We start from the raw sequence: 17,556 nt of genomic DNA, 5'->3' as shown, positions 1-17,556 counted from the left end.
TTAATGCAAAGTAGGGCTATACCATCGATATCCCTTTTGAGTATGGGAATAGCCCAAAAAAAAATACATTTTATCGTACGAGAATCCAATTTGTCATTCCCAGAATTAACTAATGGACAAAGGACACAACCAAATATACAAGGAGAAAGTGAGAAAAAAGGATCCTTTGGAAAGATAACTAAATATGGAATTTTACCATCAAGGATATGGGATGGCGTTTTTGATAAGATAGAAAGTTGTAAGAATGGCACAACTCCAAAAGACTTTGGGGACATTCATTTGATGCAATAAGGTATCAGTGACTTTAAGAATGTGTCTATTTATTCGCTCCCTAACTCCATTTTCTTGTGGAATGTGGGCTCAAGATGATTGATGGATTATACCAATTAGTCATATAAGTAGTGAAAGTACTCCTTAGCATTATCACTACAATGTATCCTAACTAGCATATCAAAATGAGTCCTTATTTAAGAACAAAAGGCACAAAAAGGTATTCAATAACTTGAACTATTCTTCCATAAAATACAACCATGTCATCCTAAAGTAGTCGTCAACAAATGTAACAAAGTATTGTTGTATAAATTGTATTTGCACAGCGGAATATTGAATCAATCAAATGCAACAATCAATAAAAGTACAATTACAGAACACAACCACGCAGTATGTATGAAAGCAATAGAAACAACACAAGGAATTGCGTGGTTCGGCAATGCCTACATCTACGGGAGCAATCAGCAAAGATTTCTTACTATCTGGTGTCAAAGACACTTACAATGTTTTCAACATCACAAATACATCAAGAACAATGTATATAGAAAGTTCCCATAGACTTTCTCTCCAAACCCTAACCAACTTAACGTCCCTCTTTCAAAATTCAAAAATCTGCGTTGGGTTCCCGAGCCAAACTATCGACGGTTTCAAACAAAATGGAAATTGTCTGAAATTGGTGCCAAATCGTCGACGGTCAGAGTCGTCGACGATTTCCTTGCTGCTCCTCAGCACTTAGATTTTTCACTATGTTCTCTCCTTTTATATGCATCTCATTCAGTATATGAGCCACATATCACAACAATCTCCACTTTGGAGAGTATACGCCCCTTAGGAGATATCGAAAACATAGCCCGATGCTCCACCTTGACCTTGGGACATTAGGTTGGGACTGTCTCCCTTTTAGCAACTGGAGACATGAAGCAAGTCCAAGCAATAGATGGCACTCTGACTGTCACAACGCAGTACAACTCCACCTTACTGAATACCCAGCTCCTTGACTAAACCAGTAAGCCATAACGATTCTTGTGCAGCTTCGGCGACTGCCATGTATTCAGACTCAATTGTAGATAATGTCACCAGGGATGGTACCATGGACCTCCTACAAATAGGTTCTCCCACAAGGATGAATACATAACCCGTTGTAGACCTTTTGTTATCCATATCCCCTGCATAATTAGCATTATCAAACCCCACAATTGATGGACTATTCTGTTACTTGCCGAACATGATGCCATAATTAGAAGTATCCCGTAAGTATCTGAAAATCTACTTGACGGCTTCCCAATGTTGTCTACCTGGATTAGAAAGAAACTTACTCACCACACTTACTGCATGTGCTAAGTCAGGTCTTGTACATACCATGACATACATTAAACTCCCCATAGCACTAGCATAGGGGACCTTTGACATGTCCTGAATATCATCATCTGTCCATGGGCATTCAACAATAGACAATTTAAAGTGATTCGCTAAAGGTGTACATACCGATTTTGCATCAGACATGCTAAACCTTTCCGACACCTTCTTCACATAACCACCCTGAGATAACCACAACCTCCCTGCAATTTTGTCCCAGCGAATCTCCATCCCAAGTATCTTTTTGACTGCATCAAGATCCTTCATGTCGAACTCTTTATGTAACAGAATCTTTAACTAATTTACCTCAGTTATGTCCTTTGCAGCAATTAGCATGTCATCAACATATAGCAATAAGAAAATAAGAGAGCCATCATCAAGATCTTTCACATATACGCAGCAATCATACTCACACCTCTTGTAGCTATCCGGATCATATATGAATCAAACCATTTGTACCATTGCCTTAGAGACTAATCAGCCCAAAAAGAGACTTCTTCAATTTGCAAACTAAATGCTCTTGCCCGAGTTGACTGAATCCCTCTTACTGTACCATGTAGATATGCTCCTCTAAGTCACCATGGAGAAATTTTGTCTTCACGTCCATTTGTTCCAAATGTAAGTCATAATGAGCTACTAATCCCAACACTACCCTAATGGAAGTGTGTCGGACCACGGGTGAGAAGATTTCATCATAATCTACTCCTTTCTTCTGTGAGTACCCTTTTGCTACTAACTGTGCCTTGAATTTATCTCCTTTCTTTTCTGAAATTGCTTCATTCTTCCTATATACCCATTTGCAGCCTATCACTTTCTTCCTATCTGGAAGCTCCACCAAATCTCAAGTTTGATTCTTATGTAATGACTCCATTTCCTCAATCATAGCACTCATCCACCTACTTTTCTCCTGGCTGTGTACTACCCCTTGAAAAGTAGTTGGATTTTTGCAGCTAGTAATGAAAGCATAAGATACCAGATCATCAAATCCATACCTAGGCGGTGGTTTGATAGTGCGCCTAGATCTCCATATAGGAACGCTGTCAACTTGCTGATTTCTCGAGCTAGAACTCCCTACAACTGGGGGACCAAGATCATTGCCCTAAGTTTCTAACTCCACCTGCACAACATGCTCATCTCTGCTCCAGTTTTCTGACTTCTGTTTCTATTCACCAACTTCTTGAGTACGCTTCACCATAAATTTCTCATCGAAAACTACATCTCTACTAATCACCACCTTGTTTGTCATCGGATCCCATAACTTGAACCCCTTCACACCTTTCTGATACTCCAGAAAAATGCAACGTTTAGACTTTACGTCAAGTTTCGATCTCTCCTCACTAGATATTACATAGGCTAGACATCCAAATACCCTCAAGCTGGAGTAGTCTACCGCATTACCTGTCCATACCTCCTCAGCCACTTTCCCCTTTAGTGATGCCCTTGGCGATCAATTTACTAAGAAACAAATCATACTAACTGCCTCGACCCAGAAGTTCTTCGTTAGCCCTGCAATCAGCCTGAGACACTGAGCTCTCTCAACTAGAGTTCAGTTCATCCTTTCAACCACACCATTTTGTTGAGGTGTCCGACGAACAGTGAAATGTCCCCTAATGCCCTGCTGCTCACAGAACTCCATGAACCTAGAATCAGCGTACTCGGTCCCATTGTCTAACTTGAGGCATTTAATTCTCCTCCCGGTTTGGTTTTCCACTTTAACTTTCCACAACTTAAACCTAGCAAACGTATCTAACTTGTGCCGCATGAAGTACACTGAGACCTTACCTAAGTAATCGTCAATAAAACTCATAAAATACACATGTCCACCCCGTGATGCTACTCCCTCCGGCCCCCAAACATCAGAATGTATATAATCAAGAATACCTTCCGTCTAGGGAATAGTTGTTTTGAACTGCACCTATATGGTTTAGCATGTTGGGCAACTAAGAAACAACATATACAAAAAGTAGAAGTTATCAAAATGCAATATTAAGGTGGATGAGTGGTATAACATTAAAATATAAACTAAGGAATGAGCATATACGTAATAATTTAGGCATAGCACCAATTGAAGACAAGATAAGGAAGGGACGGTTTAGATGGTTTGGGTATTTGAAATGTAGCCCTAGTAGAGCACCTATGAGGACGAGTGAATTAATTACTGCTTTTGGCATGAAAAGGGGTAGGTGTAGGCCTAAAAAAACTTGGATGAGATAGTGAGAGAGGATCTAATTAATCTAGTAGAGAAAAATGCTCTCAATCGAGTGAATTAGCAAAAAAGGATTCATGTAGCCTACCCCACTTAGTGGGACTTCAGGCTTGTTGTTGTTATTGTTATATTTATTTAGATAGCTAGAATAACAACAAAATTTGCCAACTAGACATAAAACATCAAAGCTAGTACTCATCATGACACACATAAGACATCTAATAACTCTAGTATACTCCAACTAGTCTATCAATATTTTTACATAATTTTACACTAGAGTCAAACAGAGTATTAATTGTATTGCAATTAAAATGCTAAAAAAATTTGAGCATCTTCCCTATATGGCAAGGTCTTAAATTTCGATTTCAACTCAAATTTTGAAGCTCCAAAAGTACGGAAATTTCGACGGAAATTTCCATTTCGATGACAATTTCGATTTCGATTTGAAAATATAACGGAAATTAGTAGTGAAGCATGAAATTCTTTGTGAAACTTTAGAAATGGTTAAAAAACATGATAATATAAGTTTTAGGACTAATATATTACAAATTAAATACATCTATGTTTTGTATGAGGTGGAAAAGTTGTGAAATAGTATGTGCATTAAACATATTTGTAAGATAATATACATTAAACATATTCAGTTAATACAAATGAAATTCATAAATCATTTTAATATTATTTATTATACAAATAATGATAATTTAGACATGAATGGTTAAATAAAATGTTACCGTAATAATTTCAAAAGAACTTGTAATAATCTTTTGTTTCGATAAAATAAATTAAGATTGAAATTTCAATTCACTCCTAAATTTCTCATTTGAAATTTGACAAAATTTCAGCGTATAGTTAAAATTTCGACAAGTTTCGCTAAAATTTGGAGATTTCAATAAATTTCGGATGATTCGTTGAGATTTCAACGGAAATTATGCAATACGGAAATTGATTGCCATTTCGATTTCGAGGGTGACGGAAATCGTAAATTTCGACGGAAATTTCGACAATTTCGTGGAAATTTAAGACCATGCTATATGGTGAGTTTGAGAAAAAATTGAGCCATTGTCACTTATGGTTCAAATACCCAAAATAATTTAGAAAATCAAAGACATTCATATCTTCCATATCAAAATTAGATAATGAGAATTTCTCAGTATTTTCTACATATTCTGAATCTCAATCAAACATCAAAATACAAACAAATTATCACACCTCTATTATGATTAAACATGTGACATACAATTATCACACCTCTATTATTAATAAACATGTGACATACACATTTATGTAATTTATGAATTCTAAATCTGTCGGACAAAACTACATTCCCTATTTTTTCATGCAACTGGTTGAAGCTTGTCGCAAACTATACAAGGATCTAATTAATTTACATAATTTATTGTCCTTGTCCAAGCATGCAAATACCTTCAAGCTGTTGCAAATATATTTTATCTAAGTCTCTATTGAAAAATTTTGTTTTAACATCAATTTGGTGAATATGATTGAATTCTAAATTTATTAGAAATAACTACTTTCTCAAATTTTTTATGCCACTATTTAAAGTTGTTTTAAATTGTATAAGGATCTTTACATACTATTTATTCTTATCTAGGTATGAAAAAACCTTCAAGTTGTTGCAATCATATTTCCTCATTTAGTTCTCCATTTGCAAATGTTGTTTTAATACCCATTTACTAACTAACTAATTTATAAATTGAAGCTAAACAATTAATAATTTAGGAGTGGAACTTCTAGCAATAGGAGTGTCAAAATAATTAATGCCTTCTTATTGTGTGAACCCCACAGCTATTGACATTTGAATCTATCAACAATATCATCTACCCTTATTTTCTTTTGAAATTTCATAAAGCTACACTCCTTTACATTAACTTTCTTATTCTCCTATACAGTTAATATGCACCTTAAGTGATGCAAATGATTATCTTCACTTCAACTATAAATCAGAACATTATTAAAATAAACTACAAAAAAAATATATTCCTAATGAATCGTCTAAGAAACTGATCCCTGAGCGCACAAAGGTGCTAGGCTCATTCGACAGTATGAAGTGCATCATCAACCACTCGCACAGACCCTCCTTGGTTCTGAATATTGTCTTCCACTCATCTCTTTCACATGAATTTAGGTGAAGGCCATTCTGTGAGTCAATTTCAAATACTACCAAACCTGCCAACACATCTAATCAGTTTTCCAAGCACCAAATAGGAAATCAATATGTTACTATGATTTTTTTTTTTATTCCCCTGCTATCTAATATTGTCTTCCACTCATCTCTTTCACATTAATTTAGGTGAAGGCCCCTCTGTGAGTCAATTTCAAATACTACCAAACCTGCCAACACATCTAATCAGGTTTCCAAGCACCAAATAGGAAATCAATATGTTAGTATGATTTTTTTTTTTATTCCCCTGCTATCGACACACATTCACCAGTTACCATCCTTCTTTAGGGTAACAATGCAGGCATTACACAAGGGCTCATGCTCTCTTGAATCTTCCCTTAGCAGTAGGCCCTCCAAAATCTCCTGTAATGATGTACTCTTATGGGCTCATACAGTAGTGTGGCAAGTTCAGAGGACCAGAACAAAGTTGATGTGGAATTGTATATTCCACATAGGTGGTGGTCGTGCAGATTACTTCCTTGAACTCCTCTAGTAAACTTTGTAGTTTGTACTTTTATTGGGGTCTTTTACTGCCAGAGTGTAACTCACTGGGACCTGCTTTACATCTTACACAGGACACTGGGCTTGAGACGGTCAAGAATTCCACTTACCCTTGGCTTTGGTAGCTTTGGGCGATCAGTCAAAGGGTCAATTGTAACTCTTTTCCTGTCATTTAGAAACTGATAGACTTTATCCTTACCTTTGTGAGTAGCAGCATTCACATCAACTGACATGGCCTAACTAAGAGTAAGTGATCTTACATGACACACAAAACCTTATCTCGATACTTCCGAATAGAAAAAGAAATTAAGCATCACTTGCTTACTTTAATCTCACCAACTGCCTTAATCCAACCACTCTTATATGAGTTTGGATGCTTCTTAGTTGGCAACTGCAAATTTCTAACTGTGTCTTTGGACACAATACTCTCATTGCTCCCACTATCTATAATGACATTATACAAGTCCAAAAATGTTTCGAGTTGGAATTCCTTTGTCTCATTGGGCTTGGGTTTGACTAACATCAATCTCCTAACTATGAAGGAATAAGATTCTATTTCCTCATCCTACACATCATTTGTATCAATATATAATGGAATAAGATTTTCACTCGTCATCCTGCACATCATTTGGATTAATATACAATTCTGGCCATTCATCATCACACTCAGCATCATCTTTGGGTTGGGTTGTTCACACTTTACAACATTGACCTAACTCCAATCGCTTCCCCTATCTTTATTTGGACACTGGTCGGATCAACACAATACTCTTTTACTTGTTAGGAATTGGCTTGGCATTAAGAATTCCCTCATTCCCTGTGCTTGTTTTCATTCTTCCAGCCTTAGGCCTATTATTGTTTCCCTCCCAGTTCCAGCAATATTTGGTTTAAGTTGGGCTTCTACAACTTGCCTTTCTTTACTGGCTGTGCTGGCTACACCATGAGTTGACTCAGGAACTGACTTGCTCATACACTGAGTTTGAGGAAATCCTCTCCGACTGCACCTCTACTTTGAAAGTCAAGTTATATGCTTCATCTAAAGTTTAGAGGATATGTAGGGAAATTCGACCTTGTTCAACTAGACAGAAATTATTCACTACTTCCTCCTCATACGAGTCATCGTTAACTATGCACTGTTTTCATGGTGGCTGAGGGCTTGGTTCAGCCCATCAACGTCCCTCAGCACCCATGTGAGCGTGCTGCGCAGGGTTTGTTGGGGGTTTATTAGGACCTATGTGAGTCATTCTATTGCAGCTTGTAGATCCTGCAACATGCTCATTCCGCTGCACATACTCCATGAACTCAACTCTTCTAAGAGCTTCATTGCAGAGTTACTAATTCCTCTTCCATCATTTGCCATCAGTCAAGGTAAGCCTGCTCTGATACCAACTAACATAAAATGAAAGCATAGGGGGTTTAAAGTATTGACACTTAACGGTTCATCCTGTCCCAGATCAATTGTAAGGGTCCTGTGAGGAAGGATAGAAGAAAAATTGAACTTTCAATTAATCAAAAAATAGTGGGTATAGCCAACAATATTACAAGGCTTTTTGTAGCCCTCAAAACCCTGAAATCAAGAATAAATTTAATAAAATTGGGTCTAGAGTTAAGCCTAAAATCAAGCCTTCAAGACAACACACTAAACTTTTAGTCAACTCATAAAATCCCAAAACAAAATCAAATCAAATCAAGGCTAAAATAACAACTAAATTAAGTAGCCTAAATTTAGGCCTTCAAGATGTAAGTCCGGCTCCACAGCATCTCTTCACTCTAATTTACAAATGAAATTTCAAACAATAATTTCCAATCACAAGTGATATTCAAACACTCATTCCCTTATTTGTGAGTTTCAATCACCCTACCCTGAGCAGAAGCGATCTCCCATCTTGGGAGGATAAGATCTTATACCTCTATTTGTGGTACCATCCACCTAATCACAAATTATTGGCTCTCATACCACTTGTTGGCAAAGGAGTGTGGAGGTTTAATATACATGGATGAGTACCAAGTTAGCCCAATTGCTTAAGCCATTATGTTAAGGGCTGTTGGGCCCACCATGTATGTAAACCTCTCCACCTCACTCACTTTGATATATGGGACAATTCACAAGTGATCCAATAAAATCTAAGGGCATATTCACTTGTGAAAAACGAGTTTCTTTCCCATTTCTAGTTTCTAATTTAAAATAAATTACAAAAACATCGCCTTATTTTTCAGTTTTCAACATTTGTGAAAAAAAAAATTGAAAATTTATTATTTTTCATATTTTTTGTACAAATGTTGAAAAACTGGAAAATAATGTGGTACTTTTGTAATTCTTTGTAAATCTGAAAATGGAACCACAACTGCAAAGGCAGGTAAAAGCAAATTTGAATGAAAAAGAAAAGTAAAAACTGGTATGGAAATAAATATGACAATGTCAAATATTTATTAAAAAAAACAGAAAATAAAACCTCACATAGACCACAATAAGTAAACAATTATGAAATTTGCAACCGCAAGATTCACCTTCAAACAGTTCTTTTCATGAAAATAGGGATACTACTAAAAGCTTATCCTTAGGAGGCATTTGGTCCACAACATCGTTCAACATTTTTGAAAATGTGAAATGTATGGCATCACATCCCATGGTTGTTTTGGGGATGGAATCTGATTTGGCATAATCTCACATTTCTTAGAAACAAAATATTAAATCCCACTAAAACACAAGAATCTCATTCCTAGTCTCTGCCATAGGTAAGTCTCATAGAATCTCATTCCCATAGGAATTCTATTTTTTGGACTAAAGTGCCCTTATGATTTTGGCTAGTCGGACATTAAGACATTATTATTATGTCTTTAAAATAAATTATTATAAAAAAAAAGTAGAAATTCATCAAAAAATAGTATTTTATATTATATGTTATAGTAACATACAACAGTTGAAATTTTGAGACTATATTACCCTCAATTATTTCAGTTAATTAGATTATAAGCTAGTGCTGATTTTCCAATTTATGATGGTTGAAATTTTAGGGCATAGGTACAAATTCTTCATAGATTTTTGGAGTAAATTTCTTAAATGGTTTGAACTTTACTAGAAGTTTCAAAGTGGTCTCTAAGCTTCCATTTGCAATACATTATGCACTGAATTTTGCACATTGTTTCAATCTTATCCAATGTGCAACCATCATCTCTTGTAATTGATGGATAACTCTCCTAGCATCCCACTAAGCCATCTTGGACAACCCTTATGGCAATAAAAATTAAAAAAATCCATCAAAAGCATCGCTATTCTTGATTTTACTAGAAAAATCCTAATCTCTAACCCCAATATGATTGGAAAAAAAAAAAAAAGTAATGAAGTGGTAAATGAATGTGAGTGGAACAAAAGAGCTTAGTAGGATGATTATCAAGACATCAACATAGCATTCATTAGTAAGAGAGACTATTGCTGCACATTGGATGACATTGAAACAATGTCTAAAGTTCATTATATGTTACAAATTGAAGTTAGGCAACCAATTCGAAACTAACTAAAGTTTGAATATTTATGAAATTCACCCCAACTTTTTGTGCTTAAAATATGATTATTCTTCATATATGTTCATATAGAGGTCAAGGTATAATAGCCATCTTCTTCAAATGTTTGTGTTTTAAATCAATCTTTGACATGGACATGTTAAATTTTTACATGTATATGTGTGTGATCTTTATGATCACATGTCAGATTTTTATTTGCACATGTGTGTGATCTTAATTGATCACATGGGGTGTGTGTCTCTATATATAATTAATTAAGTTATATCTTAATTCATGAATAGGTAATAGGTACATTGACAAAAGTAAGTACCATATTTATTTTTGTGCAAGATACAACGACCAAAGTCATGTATCCTTATTGATCAATGAATGGTCACCCAAGATACATTGGAATAATGAAGATACGTTGGCCAAAGTCATGGGATGTCATTAATCTATGTAACACTAAAGAATGTATCACATTAAATCAAAGAAATTAAAGAAATCAAAGAGTCATATATATATTTATGATTCTTGGATGGATTGATTCACTTATGGAACTATATAAAGGGCTCTTGGTCTCTCTTACCATTCAACCAAGTTTGATAGAATTTCAAACTAAACCAAGCATAAGGGTGAGTAAGGGTAGAGATGACAAAGTATTTTCCGCATAATTGATACTTGACCGAAACAAATGGAAGAAAAGATAAGGTACTTGAATCAAAGATCACTTGTCTTGGTGGAAATTGTGCAAGGTATATCATGAATTATTTTTATATACCCTTACTTGGTTATAGTTCAAAAGATCCTTCTCATGGAAATTTTCTAAGTAGGTTTAAGTTCATTTATAAACCCATAAGAGCTATTTTCATGTATTCAACCTAAATATGTAATCAACCATTGTGCTTTTGATTGAATTTGTCACCAAAGCGGCCCATCCAAATAATATGATTCTAACAAGATAAAAGAAAACTAAAAGCTTCAGTTTTATAGTGGATACCCATAACCAAGCCTATCATGTCTAACCTCTGGTTTGACGAAGCTATGGGCATCACTGGTGAAAGCTACAATTTTCTCATTCTTCCTAATCTTGAGAAAATAGTTGGAGCATTTTTTATTCTCACCCCACATTTGATATAATTCTTATGTCTGGTTGACTATATATTTTTCTTTAATTATTTTGAAAAAAAAAAATTATGGCATTAAAAGTTTCAAAGTATTACAGAGTGAATTAATGATATGCCATTATCTAACCCAAGGAATGGATGTGATGATACAATGGATTGCTTAATATAAATATAATTAAATGTCACATTATGTTTTATTTATGAGTCCTGGCATGTTTACAAACTATTACTCTAGTTAAGCTTCAGAGACAAGTCTTTATGAAAGCTGAGAGCATTCTAATAGATTAAGCCTTATGACAATGAGAACCAAAAATTTGCAAGTTAATTTCAACAACCAGAAATGTGTGCGAAAATTTGGCATCTATTGGAAGACAATATCAAACTTCTAACAAAGCATTAGTAGGTACACTAACGGCAACTTTTTCTACTAAGAAATATGATGGGGTTATGGTGTGCGAGAGCATATAATGGAAACTTTAGAGAAATCCATATATAGACTTAAGCAAGCTCCCACCAATGGTATCTTAATTAATTTATACCATTACTTCCATAAATTTTAAAGTAAATGATGTTGATGAATGTATATATCTAAAGATCAATGTTAGCAAGTTAATATTTTTGATTTTATATGTGGATGATATACTGCTCACTAATAATACTCTTGGTTTATTACATGAAACTAAAAGATTTATTTGTAAGTTGAAATGGAAGAAATGGAAGATGTTTCATTTATGTCAGGCATTGAAATATGTCGTGATAGGTCTACGAGAATATTGGTCTATCTTCGAAGACTTATATTAAAAAGAAGTTCTTGAAGGTTTAACATTTATAGTCCTTATCATGAAAGGAGAGAAATTAATTGAAAATCAAAGTCTTGCCAGTGAAGTGGAATGAAAGCAAATGGAATATATTCCATATGCATTAGCTGTTGGAAGCATGAGTTATGCTCATACTTATATACTTGCAAAGATAATTATTTTTGTATTAGAATGTTAATTAAAGAAATTTAGGAATGGATCACCAGAAATTTACAGAAAAAAAAAAAAGCAGTATCTCCAAGGAACAAATGATTGTATGCTTACCTATAACTACAACCTCTTCTACAATGGAAATAGCATTTGTAGCATGCCATGAGGTAACTTCCCAAGAAATTTGGTTGAGGAATTTCACTTCGAGACTTCAAATAATGGGTTCTATTTCAAGATCCATCAAACTATTATGTGATTTTTTCTTCTCTAAAACAACATGTTTAACTCAATCAAAACAAATAGAGTTGAGAGATCTTGTTGTTAGAGAAAGAATAAGAGATAAAAGGTGTTGAATGAGAAAACTAGTGTCAAAATGATGACAGCATACCCATTTATTAAAGTGTTAGCATAGTAGAATGTATAATGAGGTTGTACGTTCTTCAGATCGAGCTAATGTTTTGTAATTTATGTATGTGCATATTATTGAAATGGATAAATTAGGGAAAATGAGTTATCTAAATAAATGCTAACCGTATGATACATAGAAGGAATTATGTCAAATAATTGTCATAAAAATTTTATGATTTATATTAGTTACTTGTATAGTTAAGTATATTGTGAATTTTAATTTAAATTAAAGGCCTATGATTCTCAACGCAATCGTTTGATCAAGTGGGACAATGTTGGATTTTATATGTATATGTGTGGAATCTTCATTATCACATGGGGTGTGTGTATCTATTATAAATAATTAATTAATAAGTTATATCTTAGTTCATGAATAGGTAATAGGTACATTGACCAAAGTTAAGATGTGCAAGATATAATAACCGAAGTCATTTATCCTTACTAGTCAGTGAATAGTCTCTCAAGACACATTGGAATAATGAAAATACATAGGCCGAAGTCGTGGGATCTCATTAATCCATGTATCTTTAAGGAATATATCACATTAAATCAAAAAATTAAAGGTACATTCACCCTAGTAGTTGGAAGAAGGAAAAGGTCATATACACATTTATGACCCTTTAATGGATTGAGTCACTAAGGGTGTGTTTGGTTCTATGGCTAAGGCCTATAAGACTGAACTGGGCTTAACTAGATTGAACCGGCCTGCCTATTAATATTGTCCTTACCCACGATTGAATTGCAATATCTTAGAATATGCTGAAGATTCAAAAAGACTAAAATACCAATATTCAACTGACTGGACTGGGCCACGGATGGGGATGGGGCAGCATCACTAGGGCATTTGCCTAGCTTGGCTTGCATCTCTAGCTCACCTCTTTGGCTCTCTTCTCTTGTGAGTGTTCTTCCATTTCTGAAGTCATTCCCTCTCTCTCTCTCTCTCTCTCTCTCTCTCTGAAGAAAAGACGAAGAAGGGCTAGTTTCCATGAAGTCACTCCACCTTATGAATCTATAGACTCTGGATTATTCACTTGATCTTCTACAAATAATGCCGTGAATGCGAGCACCTAGATTGTGATTCTAGCTTGCGTCATGGGGATGTGCACTTTGAAACCTCTGAAGCCTAACTCTTACGCCAGTAAAGAGGAGCGAGAAGCATAAAAGATCCCAAAGCCTCAGCACCTTTTTACCAATGGAGAGAAGAAAGAGGAGGTTTAAGTCAGTGAAGTGCTAGCCGATCTTTCAATTCTAGAATCCAAGTCCAACGCACAACCTGTTTTGGAAGAAATCTCTGGCGGTCGCAAGCGTGAACTCCAGACCAAGAAGGTTTTTCAAGTGGCTGTTTCGGCCGTTGTCGGCTCCGAAGTTCAGCCATCGCAGTGGAAGGAGAGGAGTTTGGGACGAGGCTGCATCACCGAGCATTCGGCGTCATACAAAATCTCTTTTTTCTTTAGTCGGGGTTGGCTGGTGGGGAGGAACAGACAAGGCCCCACTTCTTGGCCAATCCTATTATGCTTCCATGTTTTTTTTTCTTTTTTTCTTTTTTTAGAACTCCTACTACCAAGTACCATCATGCCCTCATTAGAATGTTTAGCAGACCCACCACCAACATCTCGATAAAACTTCTATCACTAAATTAAACATAAAAATGAATCAAATTATATAAAGAAGATTAAGTAGTTTTTGCATAATAGATATTTGATCAAAATTAACAAAAAGAAAGAGGAGGTACTTTCATCAAATGTCAGTTCCCTCAAGTGAATTGAAATAGAGCAAAGTATAACATGAATTATATTTCTACATCATACTTGGTTATAGTTCATAAAGTAAAACTAAATCTTTCTCATGAAAATTATCTAAAAGGACATTCCGTACATTCTTGGGAATCTAACATCACGAATCCAACAAAAATATTCCGGGCAAGCATCCCTTTCCCGATTCCGTAGAAATCTTTTTGATTTCGCAAACCAAACTCCCCTCAATGTAAAATCCAAGCCGGAAAATAACCCGAACGAGAAATTATAAAAGCAAATACGGCTCCCTGTTCGGTTGCTGAGAAAATTAAGGATTGAAGAAAGGAAAAAGAGAAGCCTTCGAACCCAATGATCAATAAAAATACCTCAACAAGTGGTTCTCTTAGGTTCAGTTAAAGCATAAAAGCACATACAGTCCGCCATGCATGCGCAATTCAAGCTAGAAATGAACAAAGGCGAAACAACACGAAACCAAAATTTTAACTTTCCGCATGGTAGCTGAGAAATATGGAAGAGTAAAACAACAGCTTTGATCAGAACCTAATGAAAAAATGAAAACAAACATAAAAAAAAAAAAAAAAAAAAAACCCACCTCTGGTAAGCGCTTCCCGGGCTCACAGTTCAAGCAGCACCACTCTGTTTCTTATGGGTTCAATCTGTTTTCCTTCTGCTCAATGGAATTTTCCGGCATCCAAACGCGGCAGTGGCAGAGTGAACGATATATATACAACTACGACAACTTGTACAGCCACCTTGTAGGCGCCGTTGCTGCCATTGAATGTTCAACGAAGCAAATAGAAAGTTACATGCATGTTCTTAACTCAAAATGCTATTTATCAGTCAAGAAAAGTAAAGGCTGCAACACGGAGAAATTTCGTGGAACTGGGAGATAAAGAGAGGGAGAGCAGAGAGAAACAGAGTAAAACAGAGAGAGAGAGAGAGAGAAGAGGGAGCGGAGGAGAGATCCAAGGGAGCCTCCAGGAAATTACCATTCTCATCGAGGCATAGCCACAGGCCTAGTCTTCGCGAGTCAAGGTCTCCTGACCACTGTCCCCACACATTGGCCAATAAAATAGAATTGACTTCTGAAGACTCACGCGTTGTTCAATAAAATGGAATTGTCTTCTAAAGATTGAAATTACCAGGTAGATTAAGAGGGTAGACAAACCCTGGCTTTATTTTTTAGACATTGTCAAACTGAACAAAATCTGGTTTTTTTAAAATAAAATAAAATAAAATGAAATAAAATAAAAGGGCAAAAAAAACTTGCTTTTACTTTTCATCATATATTTTTTAAAAATTTTAAATATTTCAACCTTTAAAATTTGAGTCTATGTTACTTAAACATCATATATAGTTTGTTAATAATCTCTTAACATTTATGAAAGAAGCAAAGTAACTTTTATATTATTTTAGAACAGCCTATCTTAAATACTTTGTTACTTAAGTTTGCAATTATATATAGCATCATTTGTAACAAGAATTATTATAAATGTGTGTATATGCACATCTTTATTGGAATTGCTATCAAGGAACATTTTTTCCTAACATATATTTCAAGCAATGACCAACATCATATAGCTACAACTACTGTCCACTAAATCATCGACCATAGTTTTATTTTTTTTCTACTTATATACTTCTAACCCAAAATTTTTGTGAGGCAAATTGACAAGATCCCATATGTTGTTTTTCTCCAAGGCATGTAATTCCTCAAACATGGCCTTTTGCCTACTAGGGTTAGTAAATGCTTCTTCGTAGGAAATAGCTAGGTTCTTGTTGAAGGGTATCAAATGAATAATAACAATAGAAACCATGCATATCAATAATTGTTCTCTTACCCATGTAGAATGATGAAATTGAACTAAAGGAGGTGTAGTTGTCTCATCCTATTAAGGATCATTTGACGATCTAAATGTATTAGAACTAGGATGAGGAATTGTTAGAAAATTTACATAAAAAAGCATATTCAACTTATTTTATGAACCATAATCAAGTAAGGATACAGAAAATGAAGTATGAGATACCTTCTACTATTTCTATGGGGTCAATCAAACTTGGATGTATCTCTTCTACTCTTTTATTCCAATTCATCAAGTTTCAATAATGCGGAATGTCAAACCCCTTTTCAGGCTTTGTTATTTCGATGTGGGCTTCGCTCGTGGCGACACTGGGTATCTATCAGAACACTTACCAAGCACCCTACTCCTTTCGATAGGCCTACTCAACAAGCCCCCAAGTAGAGAGTGTTATTTCGCCACAATCATTCATAAGTGAGAGTTCCCAGGAATTGTAGATAACTACCTCTTTGCTTTGATAGCAAAATGTAACGCCCCAAACCTAGTAGGGGTCTAGGGTGCGACTTTCTATAAAGTTTTTGCAGCAAAAGAAATAAAACCTTTAATACTTTTATACCAAAGTGCTAAATAACTTCATTACAAAACTATCACCAATATCAAATTTAACATCTGTAAAAATTTCAAAATATAAAAATATAATTAATTTAATATTTAATATAAATTGCTCTTTCTAATCCCATCCACGCGCTTGTTATGCCTGATTTCTTGTACGTTCTTCAAAGCTATCTATAATGTAAAATAATAATAATTAGGGTGAGACGACGCTCAGTAAGTGGAAAAGAATAATATCAATGTATAACTAATATGAGTTTTACAATATCAAAATTCATTTAATAATTAATATTTAATACTATGACTATTAAAAACCACATTTGAACAACTGTAAATCAATTATAAATTATTTTCATCCAAATAACCTTATGCATATATGTACTTCCCTTTATACTTTTCTTTCGCATCATCATTTAGTCTTACTAAACGGGACCTGTTCACATATATAAATATTTGTATACTTTCTTTACTTTAAATCATCATGTAGGCTCTTTAAATACGGTATATACATATATTTCCTTCAAATCATCATTTATGCCTATTAAATGGCCCTGATCGCATAAATATATAAATATGTATAAAAAACTCCTTTTAGCCTATAGTTGTATGACATGTTTACCCCTATGAATGGGTTGTGCAATCCAAAGACTAGATTTAGTTGGTTGACTGACTAAAATAAATCAAGCATCATCATTAAGTATGATTTTTCCTATTCAGTCCTGGTCCGATCCAGGTGTGTACTTAGTAGAAATTGACTGTCATATAAAATCACTCTATAAACAGTGTGGGTGCACTCATAATCATCTGTAACATCATCATTTGTAAGCTATGGTACTGAGCATTGTATTCGTCGAGCCATCAGGGTTCTTAAA

At 34.8% G+C, this 17,556-nt stretch overlaps 1 protein-coding gene across 9 annotated transcripts in view; it reads right to left on the bottom strand.

Annotated features, from left to right (window-relative positions):
• The window catches only part of LOC131166198 (cyclic nucleotide-gated ion channel 1-like), a 57,893-nt gene extending 42,575 nt beyond the window's left edge, over positions 1-15,318 (bottom strand). For 2 of the 9 annotated variants that reach the window (XM_058124533.1, XM_058124541.1), the window contains exons 1-2: positions 14,866-15,220; positions 14,639-14,771 (exon numbers count right to left, since the gene is read on the bottom strand). The gene's annotated coding sequence lies outside the window, so the exon portion shown is untranslated. Of the gene's footprint in view, positions 1-13,304; positions 14,151-14,394; positions 14,772-14,865 lie in introns of all 9 variants that reach the window. The other 7 variants (XM_058124536.1, XM_058124542.1, XM_058124534.1 and 4 more) reach the window with 6 other exon arrangements.
• Between the last annotated feature and the right edge of the window lie 2,238 nt (positions 15,319-17,556).

The sequence above is a fragment of the Malania oleifera genome, chromosome 10, assembly GCF_029873635.1.
Source record: "Malania oleifera isolate guangnan ecotype guangnan chromosome 10, ASM2987363v1, whole genome shotgun sequence".
Lineage (NCBI taxonomy): Eukaryota > Viridiplantae > Streptophyta > Magnoliopsida > Santalales > Ximeniaceae > Malania > Malania oleifera.
Note: the sequence above shows the minus strand (reverse complement) of the source record. Positions and strands in the feature narration are given on the sequence as shown.